This window comes from Danio rerio, chromosome 23 (genome assembly GCF_049306965.1).
Source record: "Danio rerio strain Tuebingen ecotype United States chromosome 23, GRCz12tu, whole genome shotgun sequence".
NCBI classification, from domain to species: domain Eukaryota; kingdom Metazoa; phylum Chordata; class Actinopteri; order Cypriniformes; family Danionidae; genus Danio; species Danio rerio.
The window spans coordinates 20776477-20794505 of NC_133198.1; the positions used below are offsets into that span (position 1 = coordinate 20776477).

At 33.5% G+C, this 18029-nt stretch overlaps 1 long non-coding RNA gene and 1 pseudogene across 2 annotated transcripts; both read left to right on the top strand.

The window, feature by feature from the left end:
• Positions 1–3619: 3619 nt before the first annotated feature.
• On the top strand, positions 3620–5906 carry LOC141380477 (uncharacterized). Of its 2 annotated transcripts, none has more exons than XR_012398441.1 (4): positions 3620–3770; positions 3878–3998; positions 5249–5434; positions 5619–5906. It is a non-coding gene; the product is annotated as an uncharacterized lncRNA (long non-coding RNA). The 2 variants fall into 2 exon arrangements; XR_012398442.1 differs by having other exon boundaries at positions 3620–3720.
• Positions 5907–6468: 562 nt separating this feature from the next.
• Positions 6469–17313, top strand: LOC559664 (calcium-independent phospholipase A2-gamma-like; annotated as a pseudogene).
• Positions 17314–18029: the final 716 nt, after the last annotated feature.

Sequence of the window (18029 nt, forward strand, 5' to 3'; positions counted from 1 at the left end):
CTTAACTTGCAATTAAAATTCCCTTCAGCTGAAGTTATTTGGGGTGGTGACTTTAACACTATTTTTTAATGAACAACAAGATAGATTGCCCCCGAAAGTTGACTATAGTGCAAATGAATTAAGCAACGTATGTTTAAGGTTAAATATAGTTGACATTTGGAGGTATAAGAATAAAAATTCCTTAGCATATACTTGGTCTAATAGGGACGGATCTCTCCAATCCTCTCCAATCTCCAATCGTTTTGACTTTTGGCTTATATCAGAGTATGAAAGAAAAAGTAGAATTTGTAAATATTGAACCATCTGTTTTAACTGAACACAAGGGCATATCAATAAAAAATAGCATTTTAGGCCGTCAGTCAGACAGGGTTAAGAGGGGATACTGGAAATTTAACAATAACTTACTGAAATGTAAAGAATTTGGAGCTCAAATTAAAACATTAATTATTACATATTGAAAACAGGCAAGTATGACCCAAATGTATGGAAAATACTGGGAACAAACTAAATTTGAAATAAGAAAACTCATTATATCCTATATGGAAAGTCTATTGCAAAAGGGTAAAAAAGAAAACGAAAACAAGAATTTTTTTAATTTATTCTATTATGTGCAGAAATAACCAAGATATGTTAAGCAATGATGTATTAAAACTTCCAGCATTGCAGAAAGATCTAGACAATATTTATGAAGAAAAAGCAAAAGGTGCATTTGTTAGGTCAAGAAAAAAATGGATGGAAGCCGGAGAAAAGAATACTAAATATTTTTTCAGCTTAGATAAAAAGGAATCAGGAAATTTCATCTGTTAACAAATTAATAATAAATCTATCAATGAGAATACTTAGGAGATTTCTACCTATGTGTATTAATTTTATTGTAAATTATATAGTTCCTTTAATCAACCCACTAATAAAGAACTTTTCCTTAGCAGTTTATCAGAAACTACCAATAAAATTGACACTGATTTTAGAAATCCATGTGATGAAGATTTAAATATAGTGGAAGTAATAGATTGTATAAATAGTCTCAAAGAAAATAAATCTCCTGGAAGTGATGGGTTGACAGGGGAATTTTATAAAACTTTCGATAATATTCTTGCACCTTTTTTACTTGCTGTTTTTAAAGAATCAATTATAATTGGAGAGCTTCCAGCTTCACTAAAACAAGGAGTAATTACACTAATACCAAAATCTAACAAAGACAAATTGTACTTGGAAAATTGGAGACCAATTGTTTGTTAAACAATGATACCAAAATTTACTCTCTGATATTGGCCAAAAGAATTTAAAAAATCTTTAAATATGATAATTAAGAACAATCAGGCTTTCTGAAGGGACGGTTTATTGGAAATAGCATTAGATTAATTCTTGACCTAACTGACTATAACCATTTTATACTAGATGACAGTTTAATATTATTTATCGACTTTTATAAAGCATTTAATATTATTGAACACTTATGTTCAAAGTTATTGAATTTTTTTTTTTTTTATAATAACCCTTTATAATGGTTGCAATAGCTCAGTCCAATCATCTCATGGAAGTTGTCCAAGGTTTAAAATGAGCCGTGGGATAAGGCAAGGATGCCCTATTTGGCCTTTTCTTATTTTATTAGTTTCACAAGTAATGGCTACTCGTATTAAAAAAGCAAATTTTCAAGGTATTTCAGTGTTTGACAAAGAAATAAAACTCAGTCAATTAGCTGATGACACAATTTTTGTAAAAAAAAAAAATAGTAAAAAAGTGAAGTGTTTTTAATTGTATTGAGGAATTTACTGAGGTCTCTGGATTAAAGATGAATAAGAGTAAATCTATTTTATTTGCTCTTAAAGACTGTCCCTTAAAAGAAGTTAGTGGTATTCCAGTAAAAGACACTAACACACCTCGCTGTAATAATATGCAAGGATTTGAAACAAAGAAATGAACTATTTTAAGCCCACCATTGAAAAGATCAAAAACAGATATAATATGTGGTTAATGAGAGATCTGTCCTTACATGGTCGTGTGTTGCTATCTAAAGCGGAAAGAATTTCAAGGTCTGTATACATATTATTCTCAATGGAAACTTCGAAAAATGTTGTTAAGGAATTGGATAAAACTCTTTATGATTTTATTTGGTGTAAAAGGTTCACTATTTAAAAAAAGATATTTTAAATAACAGCAAAGACTTCGGAGGCCTTGAAGTGTTCAATTTTACAGATCTCAATGAGGTATTTAAGATAAAAATGGATAATTGAATACATTAAAAATAAAGAAACTTTGTGGCATATCTTTTCGAATTTTATATTTAACTCTTTGTGTGGCATAAATTTTCTTTTAAAATGTAATTTCTCTATTGATAAAATCCCTATTAAATTGGCAAGTTTTCATAAGCAGGCATTGTTGGCTTGGCAGTTGGTCTATAAACATAATTTTACACCTCATCGATATTTTCTGTGGAATAAAAAAGATATCTTGTACAAAAGGAAGTCTATATTTATTCAATCATGGTATGACAATGGAAAATTTACAGTCAGTCAATTACTTGATGAACATGGATTGCTTTAGTCTTACTCGGAATTCCTTAAAAAATTAAAGTTCCTGTAAAATCAAAAGACCATGCTGTTATTTTTGATGCAATACCAAGTAAAGTTGTATCACTGTTGTGTAATTCAATATACAATGTGGACCAACAGCCAAAGACAAGTGATGATGGTTTATATATTGGTGATATTAACATTGTTAAAGATAAATGTAGTAATAGATATATTAGAAATGTATTTTAAAAAGAATCGAATCCCATCACCAACAGTCTTTTGGTCATCAAAATTTGGAAACATTGAGTGGAAAAAAGTATGGTTACTAATAAAATAAATGTTTTATAAGTAATAAAGTAAGACAGGTATCAGTTAAAATTTTACACAGAATTTATACTGTAAAAGAATTCTTTGAACAGTTTGGAGTTAATAGAGAACTTTTGTGATTTTTGTGGTATTATTAAAGAAACTGTTACTCATCTGTTTTATAATGTGTGTACTCACGATTATTTTGGAGTGATGTTTCTAACTTTATTTCAAGGACATTTGGTACACCAATACAAATTGGGTTATATGATGTCATATTTGCTTTTGTATAAGATGGTATTGATTCAAAAACATGTTTTCTTATACAACTAATAATAATACTTGGAAAATACCATATTCATGCCAAGAAATGGGCCAAAGCTAAGCCAAATTGTGCTCATTTTATAATAGAGATTAAACAATATGGTACATTGTGTAACATTAAAAACAGAAAAGCTAAAAAAAAAACGTATGAGGCATTATGTAAATTTCAATTGATTGAATAATTTGTATTATTATTATTATTATCTTACCTATTTATTTTTCAACCCATGTCATCTGCTTATACTTTGTATAACTGAAATAATTTATTTCCTTTTATTTTATAAATTTTTTATTATGTTCATAACTGCTGTGAGATGTATTCTCTTGTTTTATGTTTGTAAATACTACAAATAAATAAATAAATAAAATAAATAAATAAATATTAAGATCACATCCGGGAAGTTTCACGCGTCCAGCTGATGATGACGTTGCACGAGGACGCATGACCGCTGAGAACGCATATAGAAACACAGCCCAGTGTTTGGATGATAAAATGCCTTGATTGCCTTCAACTGCTTTTACAGCACAATAAACGTTGAATTGTTTCCTGCGTTTATGTTTACATTTACGTTAGCTGGTAAATTAAACAGCAAGTTTTTAATGAGTATGAGTTAATAAATGTGTTGTGTAAGTTCTTAGATAACGTTAGCTAGCATACATGCGTGCCTATTCTGTCAGATCTACAAGCTGCAATGGTTTTTAATTAAATTGATGTTTTTGCTTATGTCAATTAGTAAAGCTGAGATGGTTCTCGGGATACATTTGGCTGGGGTTTTAAGATGTGTTGGCACCAGAACGAGTGTGAACTTACGGCGACTGTTCAACTCTCATGACGGAGGACGCGAATCTATAAAGGTGAGAAAATCACTTATGGATTCTCACTCAGCCTTGCATATGAGCAATTCCAGCCTTATGGATTTGACATTGGCAGTAAAAGTTCAAAACAAATTAACAGAAAGTTAACGTTATAATGAAACAACGGTTTATATTAACCAAAACAACTAACCACAGACTTGTGGGGTCAGAAAAATATCAATTTGTAACACATTGTTTTTTATTTTAAATGAAGAAAACAAACAAGTTTACAGTATACAAGAAACTTTGAAGTAAACTACAATCTAAAAAAAAAAAAAACTATGCTAATCAAAAGGATAAGGGTTGGCTCACTACAGAACAAAAATAATTTATATTCTTTAACACTTTTGCATTTATGAGGAAAAAGCTTAGTTATGGATGTGACGTGGCAATGACACTCGTGTGACTTTTTCTAAATCAACTTCCATAGTTCTATAGTTCCATAGTTCTGGAATAACTTCCATAGAAAACATTAATAGAGACATTTTTATTTTTTTATTTATTTTTTTATTTTGTATTTTTTAAGCACTACAAAATGCTTGCACCAAAAGAATGGTTTCACTGTTCTGTTTAACTTTTTCATGGCAAGGTTGACATTTGCGTGAAATTGCTCATGTATTGCATTCTACTAAATGTTTCAATATAAAGGAAAATGTGGTAACAATTGTGAAAATAACAGTAATATTCAAAACTTGAAACTAACTCTTTAAGAAGTTGCTAAACGGTGGGGTTGAAGGTCTCACAATAGTCTGCGAATTAAGTTTATTCAAATATCCGCCCACTTTCCAATTTAAAAGGTAATCACTGCTAGTGATCCAGTTGGAGGACAAAATTCAAACCAAAGTGTGTTTGATAAAAGTCCAAATATATTTTTAATATTTACTTAATAGATTTAAAGTTATGATTTTTTTTTTTTTGACATCTGAAGGCATATGTTACAATGTGTCCCAAGCTGACCTATACACTAAACAGGCAACATTTTGTTTGAATGTATATTATAACTCAAACAATATTATGGGCATGTCAAAGCATTTGCCAAGTATCTCTTCTGGGTCAAGATGAACCTGAATATATTATGGTGGTAAAATTTCATTATACTAGACAACTAACAATGAACCTAATTCATGAAAAGTCAAATGCTTGCATATTTGGATTATAATTTCAAGAATGAAGATCCAAAAACCCAGTGAACCTCGAAGTATCAGTATAAACATGTATATCTAAAGTATCATGTCCATTTTGTGTCACAGGTGCTGTATGATGGAAAATGCCCAATTTGTGTTAAGGAAATTAGCTTTCTTCAGTTTCTTCAAAGAAAAAGAGCAGACAAAGTGGATTTTGTAGACATCTCACTGGCAGAATATGACGAGAGCAAATATGGAGTCAGTTATGAGATGGCAATGAAGGAAATGACAGTGATCGACAAGAATAACAAGGTGATGGATATGTTTCTACCCTTTAATCATGTGAAATATTTAAGTTCATAAGTTTGCTCATATTTAGCGAGTTTTGAATCTAGAACATTTAGAAACATCTGTATGGTCTATTCGAGAAACTTAAAAAAAAACCTGATCAAATATATAATATTCCTCACGTTTCTGTTTGTTCTTTTGAGGACAGATTCACCATGGTGTGCCAGCATTTACAGTGATGTACAGCGCGGTTGGTTTGGGTTGGCTTGGCAGATTCCTGTCTTTTCCACTGATTAGGCCTGTAGTGGATCAAGCCTATGGGGTGTTTGCACGGAATAGACTGAAGTGGACAGGCAGAGAGAACTGCACCACTGGACGCTGTGTTAAAAAAGAGACATAAGGGACAGAGAACTTTGCAATGGCCTTCACACTGTGTATGCATTGTTAGCAACAAGCACAGACTGATTATTTTGCTTCATAAAATCTCATTGTATCACATGGAGCCATGTATATTTATTTATTATTTGATTTTGCCCTTATATATTTTGTTTACTCTAAAAGCGCCGGTACCATTTGAGAAGGAGCAAGGACCACCGTTTCATTAATAGAATTCATTCAATTGAATGCTCTATTGAGGGAAAAGTGAATCATGTCATTAACAGAATTAACAGATCATTATTTTTTTGAGTGAACAATTTCTTTAATGTCATAAAGTTAGAACTATAATGTTTTCTATTATTAAGTTGTCATATATATATAAATATGTATATACACACACTTTTTAAGTATTTAAATAAACTTTACATTTAAATAGACTTTAAATAAATTATATTTAAATAAACATTAATGACTAAATAACTGTTTATAGGCTAAATTATTTACACCGAGTAATAACGTCACTATTGACATTTTGAACATCTCTGAGAGGGGCGCTTTTTCTAATTTTAGATGCCTCCTGACTAGTCATCAACTTTTAGGATGTGGTAGGACAGGTTGTGCTTTAATGAGGAATGGCCAGGGGTTTGGTAAGTGCTGCTTTAAACTGGCCAATAGGCTTTGTACCTCGGTAGGGCGGGATTAAAAATCACAACAGAAGGAAGTGTAAACACCACAAGAAGTAATGCATAAGAATACACGAGCAATATAAGTGTTATGGAAAGAAACTGAGCATTATTTATAACTTTGAAGTCAAGTTCAGGAGCAGAGGAGAAAGTTAAAGGTAAGACAAACTATCTTTATTTAGCCAGAGAGTTAGAAGTCAACTTCAAGGTTACATATGGTTTGATGAATTGGATTTATACTTGACCTTCTATCTTAATAGAAAATATAGCAATGTATTAAAAATGTACAGTCTATTTTTAAAAGTATTTTTAGTGTTGTAGTTGCCTAAAAGCATACAACTAACAACATTTTATGACCTGGAATTAAATAAACTTTAAATAAAATGAAAATATATACTCATCAGCTATAGTTATAGCTAGTTGGCAAGGAAATCTGTCTAATTTTCATTTGGTATAATTTTAAAATAAAATGAATATTAATGTTAACTAAAATTCAATTAAACTATATAGACATTTAAAAACACTTATTACAATACATATAAAATTAGAACGAGTTAATACAAGCTACAAGTGTGATAAATTATTTTTGTTTTGCATTTTTTAAAGATCTCTTTACAACTTAATGACATGTTTCTATCAGTATTAAATGTAACACTGCATAAAAGTCTGATTTCCTAATGTTAATAGAAATGCACATCCTCAAACAAACAAAAAAACGTACTTTATTGGATATTGACGGTATCTTCAAATGCAGTTATAAATAAATGCTCATTAGCAAGTGTAATTAGCCAATGCTTGCAAATAATATTAGGGCTCAACATTATCTACTACAAAAATATGTTTCACATTTAATTAGTGTGGTTATAATTTATAATTTAATGATTTGCCTGCAATATTTACTGAAGTTTGTATAGAATTTTCAGCTGCCACATGCCAACCTTGTCACGATACATTAAAAGTTAATATTTTACAAACTAAACAAATTGTAAGGAAGAGGGCAGTCATTGGTTTAATGGTAGTTTTTTTATGATATATGCAATTTTAAATGGAGGACTAGGCTAGAGGATTTCACGTGACCAAGTGAAGCACGTGGAAACATGTTGTGTATCTGTGTGTACACAATGTGACCGTCTGTGTCAGTCCTCAGACCACAACAAAGACAAGAGGCAAAGAGTTTTTCCTCTGTCTGCCATGTGTCCAACGCTATAAATATCAAAAGAGTTCTGGTGCTTCATGGAACTACAAAACGGTATTTTTCTGACCTATGTTGACAGTTTCGTGTCTCACAGTTCTAAGCATAGATTATCTTGTTCACAGAATGGCTTGACATTCTGTCATATTACAATATTACTGTCAGTTGGATACCATGTGAATTGAATTGACTCTGACTTTATATAATATTTATGCTATTTATTAGATTTGTTGAGAACATTATTATTAGAAAACTAATTTGACAGTTTTTTAGAGGATAATTTGCAAATCCATTATTAACGCCATAAAATGTGACAATAATTACATTATGAAATGAGTCAATAAATAAAAGAGACATGTATACATTTTAATGTTTTTTTTTTAATAATAAATTATTTACGTCATTATGTATTTTAGGATGAAAATGGGTTTTAGTAATTTAATACAGCTTTACATTATAATTAGCTAATTAATTATTCAATCATAATATATTATTTGTGCATTAAAAATACTCTTTTCTTATTTATTAATATGTTTAATGGGAAAAATATGAATATTATTTACCATAAGAAGATATCATTAAAATTTGAGTCAGGGTAACATGTTTATTGACCAAAAAATCCTATCAGGCATATCCAAAAATCTTTGTTTGAGATGTTCAAAGACAAAAAAATTATCATTTGAAATCTTTATTTTATTTTAAACCACTAGTATTTTTCAATTTGTCAGTAATATATTTTAGTAATTCAAATTCAAATACAAATTAGTGTGATCACTTCCCCTTCTACATATTTCTATAAGGCTACACGCTATGTTGTTTCATGTTTGCATAAATATATGTTATACAGAACAACAGTGTAACATTATTTCTCCCATATTTTTTGCATTTTATTATCAAAAAAATATTTAAACCATCAAAGTAAACACTTTCCATTAATATTTTTCCATGTATACAAAACCATATTTATTCAATTAATTTGGAGACCAAAATAGGACAGCTCATCTTCATATAACCAGCAGGGGGCGCCCAAACATAAATCAACATTAAACACTTTTGGGTCCATATGCAGTAGTCAATATTTGAAGTGGTTCAAAACCTTTCATTTAAATTGTCCCAAAACTATTGAACAACACCCATTCTTGTTCTTAGGTTCTAAAAAACTATTCTGATCCACTTCAAAAGTTAACTTCTGTAGACTTACCTGTTTGTAGAATTTAACCTAATATTTTCCTTAAATTTTTTAAGGACCGAAAATCAATGAATAAATGTAAAATACACCTTTTCTCTAGTGCTCAATTTTGTTTTCATGTTTATATAGACATCCCGCGACTGTGATTTTTTTGCCAAAGCTTATCTCCTTCTCATTCAGATCATCTACTCTGGACTTTGTTGTTTTTGTCTCCTCACCCATGGATTGGTACGTCATCAAAACTAGAGTCTCTCACCTGGGCTCAAGAAAACTCCAGTTACTGTGTAAAGTGAAATATTTACTCACAAACATAAGAAATGTACCTCACTTTGTCAGGAGGCCTCATAGGTCATGTAGCTTCTTCTCTTCACCTCAATCTTCAAGGAGAATCTCTCTGAAATCTCACAGATCAATGAATACTGTCAAACTCTTAGGAGCCATTACTAGTAATATGAAATATGAGAACAAACTAGGTCCTCAGATGTACAGATGTTACTCAACCTCCAACAGAGAGACATTCAAAGCAGAAGCACCCATTGGAGTTTACCAGAATGGCAGGACTGCTTTTCAGCTGGATGTATTCGGAGTGAGATTAGGAGAGTCTTATAATCGTCTATCTAGGCATGTTAACTTGTATTTCAGGCAGAAACGGGTATCAGTGATGGATTATGAGCAGGATGAATCACTAACCAGACCACCGAGACGAGTTCAGAGAGACAGATGCTCTGGAGAGAGCATAGAGCAGGTTCAAGAAGCTTATCCTGGACTACAGCTCTTCCACATCAGCTCCTTAGCCAATCGATTTGGGGAAAGTTACAGCTATGTGGCCAATCACATTAACACCGTGTTTTCACCAAAGCAAACTCACATTAACGTATCGCCAGATGAAGGCTTCAGAAAGTCTAGAATGAGTATGGAAAGAGTAGTTATGAGTAGTAAAAGTGTTATTCATGAGGAAGCTACCCAGAGATTGAAACCACCGATTGATGACAATATATGTAGTTCATGGGAAGAAGGATACCTTCACTTTGCCCGTCACATCAATCGATACTTTGGAGCAAAAGTAACCGATAGAGGACATCAGATGCCACATACCAAGACAAACACCCAGAAGACTTCTGATTCTAAAACAAAAGACCATACTCCAATTCTTCATCCAAAATCTCCAGGCTTGTTCCACATGAGCAGCCTCACCACACGCTTTGGGGAAAACTACACTCATATGGCCAAACACATCAACCAGTACTTCAATGGTTCTGCAGCCTCAGAGAATGACCAGCTAGATGGAGAGCTGGAACATTACAGACGTTCACCCAAGCTCATCCAGAATAAATCAGTGTCCTTTCTTGATTGTCTTTTGAATCCCTCGACTATACCTGGCTTTGTGGGCAGCTACCTGGGTATGAGCTCTGGCCGGCGAATTGACCAAACCAAAACAATGACAAGAACAGCAGAGGAAATGCTGGATACAACAGTAAGTCATCTATGTCAGTCTATGGCAGACTGGTTTAAGGCAGAAGTGTCAAAGCCAGATCCTGGAGGGCCCGAGCTCTGCACAGTTTAATTCTAACTCTAATTAAACACACCTGATTAAACTAATTGAATCCTTCAAGCTTGTTTGAAACCTGCAGATAAGTGTGTTGAAGCAGGGTTGGAACTAAACTGTGCAGGCTGTGGCCCTCCAGGAACTGGCTTTGACACCTGTTGTTTTAAGGCATACACTCTTAAAAATAAAGGTTCTTAACTGGTGTTGATGGCTTCAAAATAGTTCTTCTGTCTACAGCCACACTACAAAGACCTTCTTTTGGAACCTTTATTTTAAAGATCGAAGTTTGCTTATAAGATGCAAAGTCAGTATAATAGCGTGTTACTTGCTCTTTCTTTGAAGTTATTTGTACATTTTGCAAACAGTTCCTACGTGTCTATACTGGTTTGCCCTTACAAATCATGGCTTCCCAATCATCTCAATCCACTGACCTGGTTCTATCTGTGTCTCTCCACTCCATCAATAGCTGGTGTGTGGTGAGCGCACTGGTGCATTGTCCTGTGGCTGCCGTCAAAATATCCAATTGGATGCTGCATACAGGTGGTGGTGTGGAGAGACCCCCCTCATGATTGTGAAGCACTTTGGATGTATGGCCATACACAATAAATGCGCTTTATAAACATACATTACTTACTTAAAAATAGAGCTTCTTAATTATCACTGATGGTTCCATAAAGGAACATTAACATCCATAGAACCTTTTAATTCCCCAAATGTTCTTTTAAATGATTACAGTTTTACTCACACTAAGAAAAAATACTTAATTTAAGACTTAACTCTTCATTAAAAAAAGATTTTTGTGGGAACCAAAATGGCTCTTCTATTAGATTACTGCAGAAGTTTTTGAAATCTTTATTTTTAATCTGTATTTTCAAATCAGTTGGATTACTTTAAGGATCTCTTTTCTAGGTTTTGAGGAGGAGGAAAGCAGACGAGATGACTAGAGTTCTACTGAACAAGCTGGAAAAAGCTACGGTAACATCAAACATCACTTCTTGCGTAGAGGAACTGAATGCTCACCTTATTCAGCACCCGGCAAGCAAAGCTGTGGTGTGGCAGGTAACACATAAATCCATTTTCAAATATAAAACTGTACATTTAACTGATTGAAGCTGTTAATTGCTTCTTTGAAATACAGGAAAAAGCAGCACTACTGCTCCTTAGCCATCGACGCATCTTTTGGATGAATGAAAATCTTCAAGAAGCCATTAGGGAAACTCTGGCTCTGATTGGTTACGTGGACCCTGTCAAAGGATGTGGGGTTAAAGTGCTTTCCATTGATGGAGGAGGAACCAAGTATGATTAATGAATTTAATAAACATACTAAAGAAATATGACTCCAAGATGGCTTTAACTTACAACTGTTTTCTTTATCGCAGAGGGTTGGTTCCATTGCAAGTGTTAAAAAATCTAGAGGCTCGAACGGGAAAACAAGTGTATCAGCTATTTGACTACATATGTGGAGTCAGCACAGGTGATAATGCACAACCTGCATTGCAAAGTAATACAGACCATATAAATATATAATACTATTCAAAGATTGATAGTGATATAGTTCACCCAATCAATTCTGCCATCATAAAGTTCTGTGAAACACATAATAAGATATTTATAGGAAACTGTTAACCACTGACTTTCATAGTTTTTTTTATACATTGGATTTCAATGGCTACTTGTCTTCAACATCATTTAGAATATCTTCCTGTGGTAAATAAAATAAGGAAACTTCTAAAGGTTTGATACCGCTTGAGAATAAGTAAAGTATGTTTAAACATTGTGCAACACTGAGTGTGCTTTATGCATGTGAGTGGGCTTGACAAACCACCTGTAGGAGACACTTTTTCCTCTCCTTATGCACCAGAAACATGGAAAAAAATGATTCCTTGGATTTACTTTTTTTTTTAAGGGAAAGTGATCGTAAACAATTTATTTGAGCTGAATTTAAACAAACAAATTAAGTTGAACATTACTAAATAAAGTCAGTGGGCTTGACAAACCACCTGTTGGACAGGGGTTCCCAAACTTTTTAGCCTGCAACCCTCAAAATAACAATGCCAGTGACTCGTGACCCCCAATATTCTCTGAGGTGGTTATAAATATATAAACCTTGCGCACTACAATGCACACATACCTATAGGCCTATTCGTTATTTCATCATCAGTTCATTCATCATTTAATTTTGGAGAATCTACTCAGAGCCACTCAGAACGTTTAACCTGGTGCCATAAAATCAATGTGCTGCATCTGACGCTATTGCTGTGTCTTTAATATAACGTCGACCTAATCACCCCAGGGCTCACAAAAATATCAAAAGGATCATGGCTTTTTATTTGCATGTTGTTTTGTAACAATGTTGCTATTAACTACCAACTACAATTCTAATAGTTTAATAAAATTAATTCGATTTTTAAAAATCGTCAAGCGACCCCCCTGTTTTTTTGCGATGATGACCACATGAATTAATATTATGTGGTGCATATATATATAAATTATATAATATAATCTGCATTTGTTGCACAGGAGCGGTTCTGGCTTTCTTGTTGGGTCTATCTCGTATCTCGTTAGATGAATGCGAAGAGATGTATCATCGATTTGGAACAGATGTTTTTCGGCAAAACCCCCTTGTTGGTACAGTGAAAATGGGCTGGACGCACTCTTACTACAACACTGAAACATGGGAGAGGATCTTAAGGTTGTATTTACACACTCGGTACAAGCAGAAACTGAATACTGTATTAAAGCCTGTAATGATCTCTTAACTATTCATTTGCGAATCACAGAGAAAAGATGGGGGAAGACATTTTAATTAAAACTGCAAGAGATGTGCTGAGCCCAAAGGTGAGAAGCATTTGACTTTTTCTAACTCTGTTATGTTATAGAATATATTGAGTTGTCCAAAATATTGGTTAATGAGTGACATGTTGTGATAGTTTCTCGTTTAGGGTCATAAAGACATTTCACTTGCTGTCTGTTAAGTGAAACTACTTAAACTGGATCTGGTTCTGTTGTTATAACAATGTTCATGGATAATTTATGTCAATTTTTTTGGGGTTAACTGGAATTACAGTTCTGTATTTTTTTAAAGAGACCTTTTTAAAGTCATTATTGGTCAAAATAATAAACAATAAATGATAAATAAATTTAAATAAATAACAACATACATAAAAAAAAACATTTTTAAAAAGGCTATATTGTTATGTTTAGTATTTTGATAATGTATGAGAACTAAATATTTACAAATTTACCACATTTTATTTAGTTTTTTGCATAGTTTGAAACTGGCGAATCTCTTCTTCCTCTGGTTTGTTCTGTTTCCTCAGTTTCTTTTTTTATGGTTACTCTTTATGTTCCACACCTGTTTCTAATTTTTATTTTTATTTATTTTTTTTTTTTTTTTGCATTGGTTTTTCTACTACATGTACTTTCTTTGGTCTCTTTTAAATAAATTGATTTAATATCATTAGGTGTGCTCGCCCATTACAATTGCATTGAAAATGAAAAAAACTGAGTTTTAAACACGTTAAAATGCTGATTTCATGATCTTCAGACTGCTGTTGTCTTCTTCCTCAGGTATCTGCTGTAAGCGCTGTAGTGAACTGGGGGAAAAGCCCAAAAGCGTTTATCTTCCGCAACTATAACCATGCTCCAGGAAGACTAAGCCGCTATGCTGGAGGTTCAGGATACCGGCTCTGGCAGGCTGTCCGGGCATCATCTGCTGCCCCAGGATATTTCCAAGAATTCCCCCTCCACGGTGACATACACCAGGTCAGTAAATTTTGTTTTAGTCCATTTGTAAGACTTAAAGGATATTAGTATGTAGAACTTTTTCTCTGGGTTTTTCTCCAGGATGGTGGTCTAATCATCAATAACCCTGTGCTCTGGCTGTCCATGAAAGTCGTCTGCTGTGGCCCCATCAGCCCTATCAGTGTGTGCTGTCGCTGGGCACGGGACGCTATGATAACGCTAGAAGAGGACCTGCAACCTCTACCAGTCTGAGAGCCAAAATCAGCAACTTGATCTGTAGCGCCACCGATACTGAGGGTCAGTCTGCTGTACATGAAGAATATCAGTCAGCTGCTTATAACCATTTAATACAACTGACAAATAGTCTCTATAGTGGTTCTAGTTTCTAACATTTTAAGGGAAACTTTGGTTATTAATCAACCAATCAGATAAATCCTATAGCCTACAATAAATAGTCAATTTTTATCAAGCGGGAGCCCTGGGCTCAATTATCTCCAAGCTCAGGGTTCTCTCGTGGGACAACATGCCAAACCTGCTATTAGCATCAAGCAACATCTAAGTGTGAACTCCTGAATTAATATTATAGAGAATAATTTTGCAATTAATAATTGCGTACAATAGGCTATTTTCAACTACGCAATTATTTATAATACACGATACAATATAATATAATACAATATAACTGTAACACAATCTACAATTATGTCATATATTTTAATTTTCAATAGTATACAGAATAATTTTACAATTAATTAAAAAATATGTGCGTGTGTGTGCGTGTGTGTGTGTGTGTGTGTGTGTGTGAATCAAGACTAATTAAACCCTTTAAATTAACCAATTTAATTTGTCAAGAAAAACTTTATGGAGACTGTTTTTATAGATTATTATAATCTTTAATACACAAAGAAAAAATAACTGCACTGACAAAACTTATGTGGAACCAGACAACATTTTATTTTGCACTACTGCAAAAACATCCTTTTCTTTTTGTAAATGTAATTTTTTTTCTGAATCTAATTATAATAATGAAGCTGAAAATATTACATTGAATAAACACTATATAAATTTAGCCAGTCAAAACTGTTCTTTTACACTTGCATATTTTGCATTTGCATATTATGGATGTATTATAGTGCTGATATCCACCCATTTCTAGGAGTGCATACTCTACTGGATGACCTCTTACCGCCCAATGTGTATTTCCGCTTTAACCCGATGCTGAGTTCAAACGTGACACTTGATGAGAGCAGACCTGAAGTGCTTCAGCAGTTACAGAAAGATACACAGATGTATTTGGACCGGAATCGAGACAAACTGGAGTGTCTGAGTGAAGTGCTGATGACAGAGCGCACAGCAATCGGGAAAACACGGGACTGGATCAGTGAGAAAGCCTGGAAGCTGCAGCAGCGCTGGACCTGAGTGGATATTTCACTGTCATGACAGAACAGCAGATGAATGTATGCACTGGACTCAATCAAAACAAAGAATTATGAACAATTTAATGACCATTTTTACTCTAATACATTTAAAAAAAACAACAACTCACAATTCCCTCTCTGTTTTGGCCCTCCGCCAGCACTGAAACAGCATTTTTAGGCAACAAAAACATAACCTTTTGGAAACTCTCTCCAAAGTGGATGAATTTGAAAATTGCATAATTCTGTTTGCATAAAAATGCAAAATTCTGTTTGAATGTCTGCATTTGAAAGGGATAGTTCACCTGAAAATGAAAATTCTGCCAGCACTTACTCACCCTTGACTGAATCCATTTTTTTTTTTTTCATTTTAGGGTGAACTGTCCTTTTAATGTTGCAATGTGGACTATAAAAAAAAAAGACTTTCAAAAAAAAAAATAGTACTTTTTTTTTATTGCATTTTTAAAAAAACGCTGATGCATTTTTAGCCATGTGATTAGCGAAAATGCTGGACAGCTTGTACCACAGTTATTTTGTTTGCTCTCCATTTTCAGAGTCCTGTGTTACTTCACCTCACTGATGGTCAATTTATAAAACTTTTCCTCAACATAGCTACGATATTTCAAAGAGTCAGGCGGAAATCTGAAATGGTTCAAGTGTCTTATGTCTTAACCAGCCTGATCTCACGAGAAAACGTAAGTATTTTACGTTTTGCCTGTTTAGTGGCTAATGATACGATTTTAAAAAGGAGGCGTGGCACCTAACCCCACCCCTAACCCCAACCGTCATTGGGGGATAAGCAAATCGTACTAAATTGTACGAATTAGATTGTACAAATTTATACGAATTAGCCACTGAATGAAAAAGTTACGAATTGCCGTGAGATTGTGTTGGTCGTAACGCATACAGAGTACTGCAGCGTTTTCTGTCATTTCTGGATGACCAGATTTTGGGAAATGATTGAACGTGATAGTGTGGACATGGGATGTTTTTAGGTGAAAATGCCATTTTCAAATAGATTCCTCCAAGTGTAGACATTTATATTGACCTTATTCTTCAATGCAAAAGTGCGCTCGTTTTTGTGATTGTTTTAGAACTTCTGATTCAGCCATGGGAGAAATGACCAGGAATATTAAAACACAGAAAACAGTAAAACTTCCTGCTCTACAAACAAGTGATTGCATGATTATACAGATAAAGCAAAGTCATACAGTTTGCAACATCAAGCAGCAAAACGAGCTGTTTTTATCATCTAAAAACGAATGAAAGTGAATGAGTCTCCAGCCAAAAAGATTCAAATGGCTGCGCCCGCTTGTATGTGAAGAATAAGGTAAAAAGGATTATGGAGGGCCTTGTTACAAATCAAAAACACAGCCATGTTATAGTACATGCACCATCAACACCATCATGCAAATGAAACACAAAACATTGTTTTATCCGTACATTTACATGGCAACAGGGGTTTGGGAGCCTGTACATTTCTAAAAGAAAATAAAAACTGTTATTGTCTCTACAGAAATGTGTAAAAACTTGTAAAAACCTTTCAAAAAACAGAATCTGTTGTTTAAACAGACTGAATGTATTAAGCACTTCTGCAATGAAACCACCAAAAGCTTGTAAATGTGTTTGGATGTGAATATGTATTATTACAATGTAATGTATTTATATATGAATTCATTTCTTGTATTGGTATGTCATTTGTCAAGGTTATGAAATTAAATAAAACATGCACTTTATGTGATTTATCCAAAAGCACTGATTGTCTGTCATGTAGTTAATTCAGAAAGAAGAAAATGAAATAGGGGTGCCATGGTGGCTTAGTGGTCAGCACTGTTGCCTCACAGCAAGAAGGTTGCTGGTTTGAGTCCGAGCTGAGTCAGTTGGCATTTCTCTGTGGAGTTTGTATGTTCTCCCCGTGCTTGCGTGGGTTTCCTCCGGGTGCTCCAGTTCCCCCCACAGTCCAAAGACATGCATTTTAAGTGAATTGAACTAAATTGTCAGTAGAGTGTGAATGCGAGAGTTTATGGGTGTTTCCCAGTACCGATTTGCAGCTGGAAGGGCATCCGCTGTGTAATACATGCTGGATAACTTAGCGGTTCATTCCACTGCAGGTGTTTTTTTATTTACCCATATTATATACTGAAAATGTAAATACTAGAAAAACTGAAAATATCTATTAAATGACAGAAACAAAATCTCATATTACACTGTATCTCACAACTTCTTCTTTTTAAATATCTAAGATTAAATTCAAGTAGCTTCAACCAATTATTTAGTAATAGTTTCTGACATTTTCATTCAATTTCCCTGTTCAAAATATGACTTATTTGTAAATTTTTTTAGTTGGCCCAACTTGATTTCATTGTCCAATCAACATTCAATCATTAATCAGTCATTTTTAGTCCAATCAACATAAGCCATTCTGAATGTGAATGTGATAAGGTCTGAAAATAACCCCATTTAACATTTTAA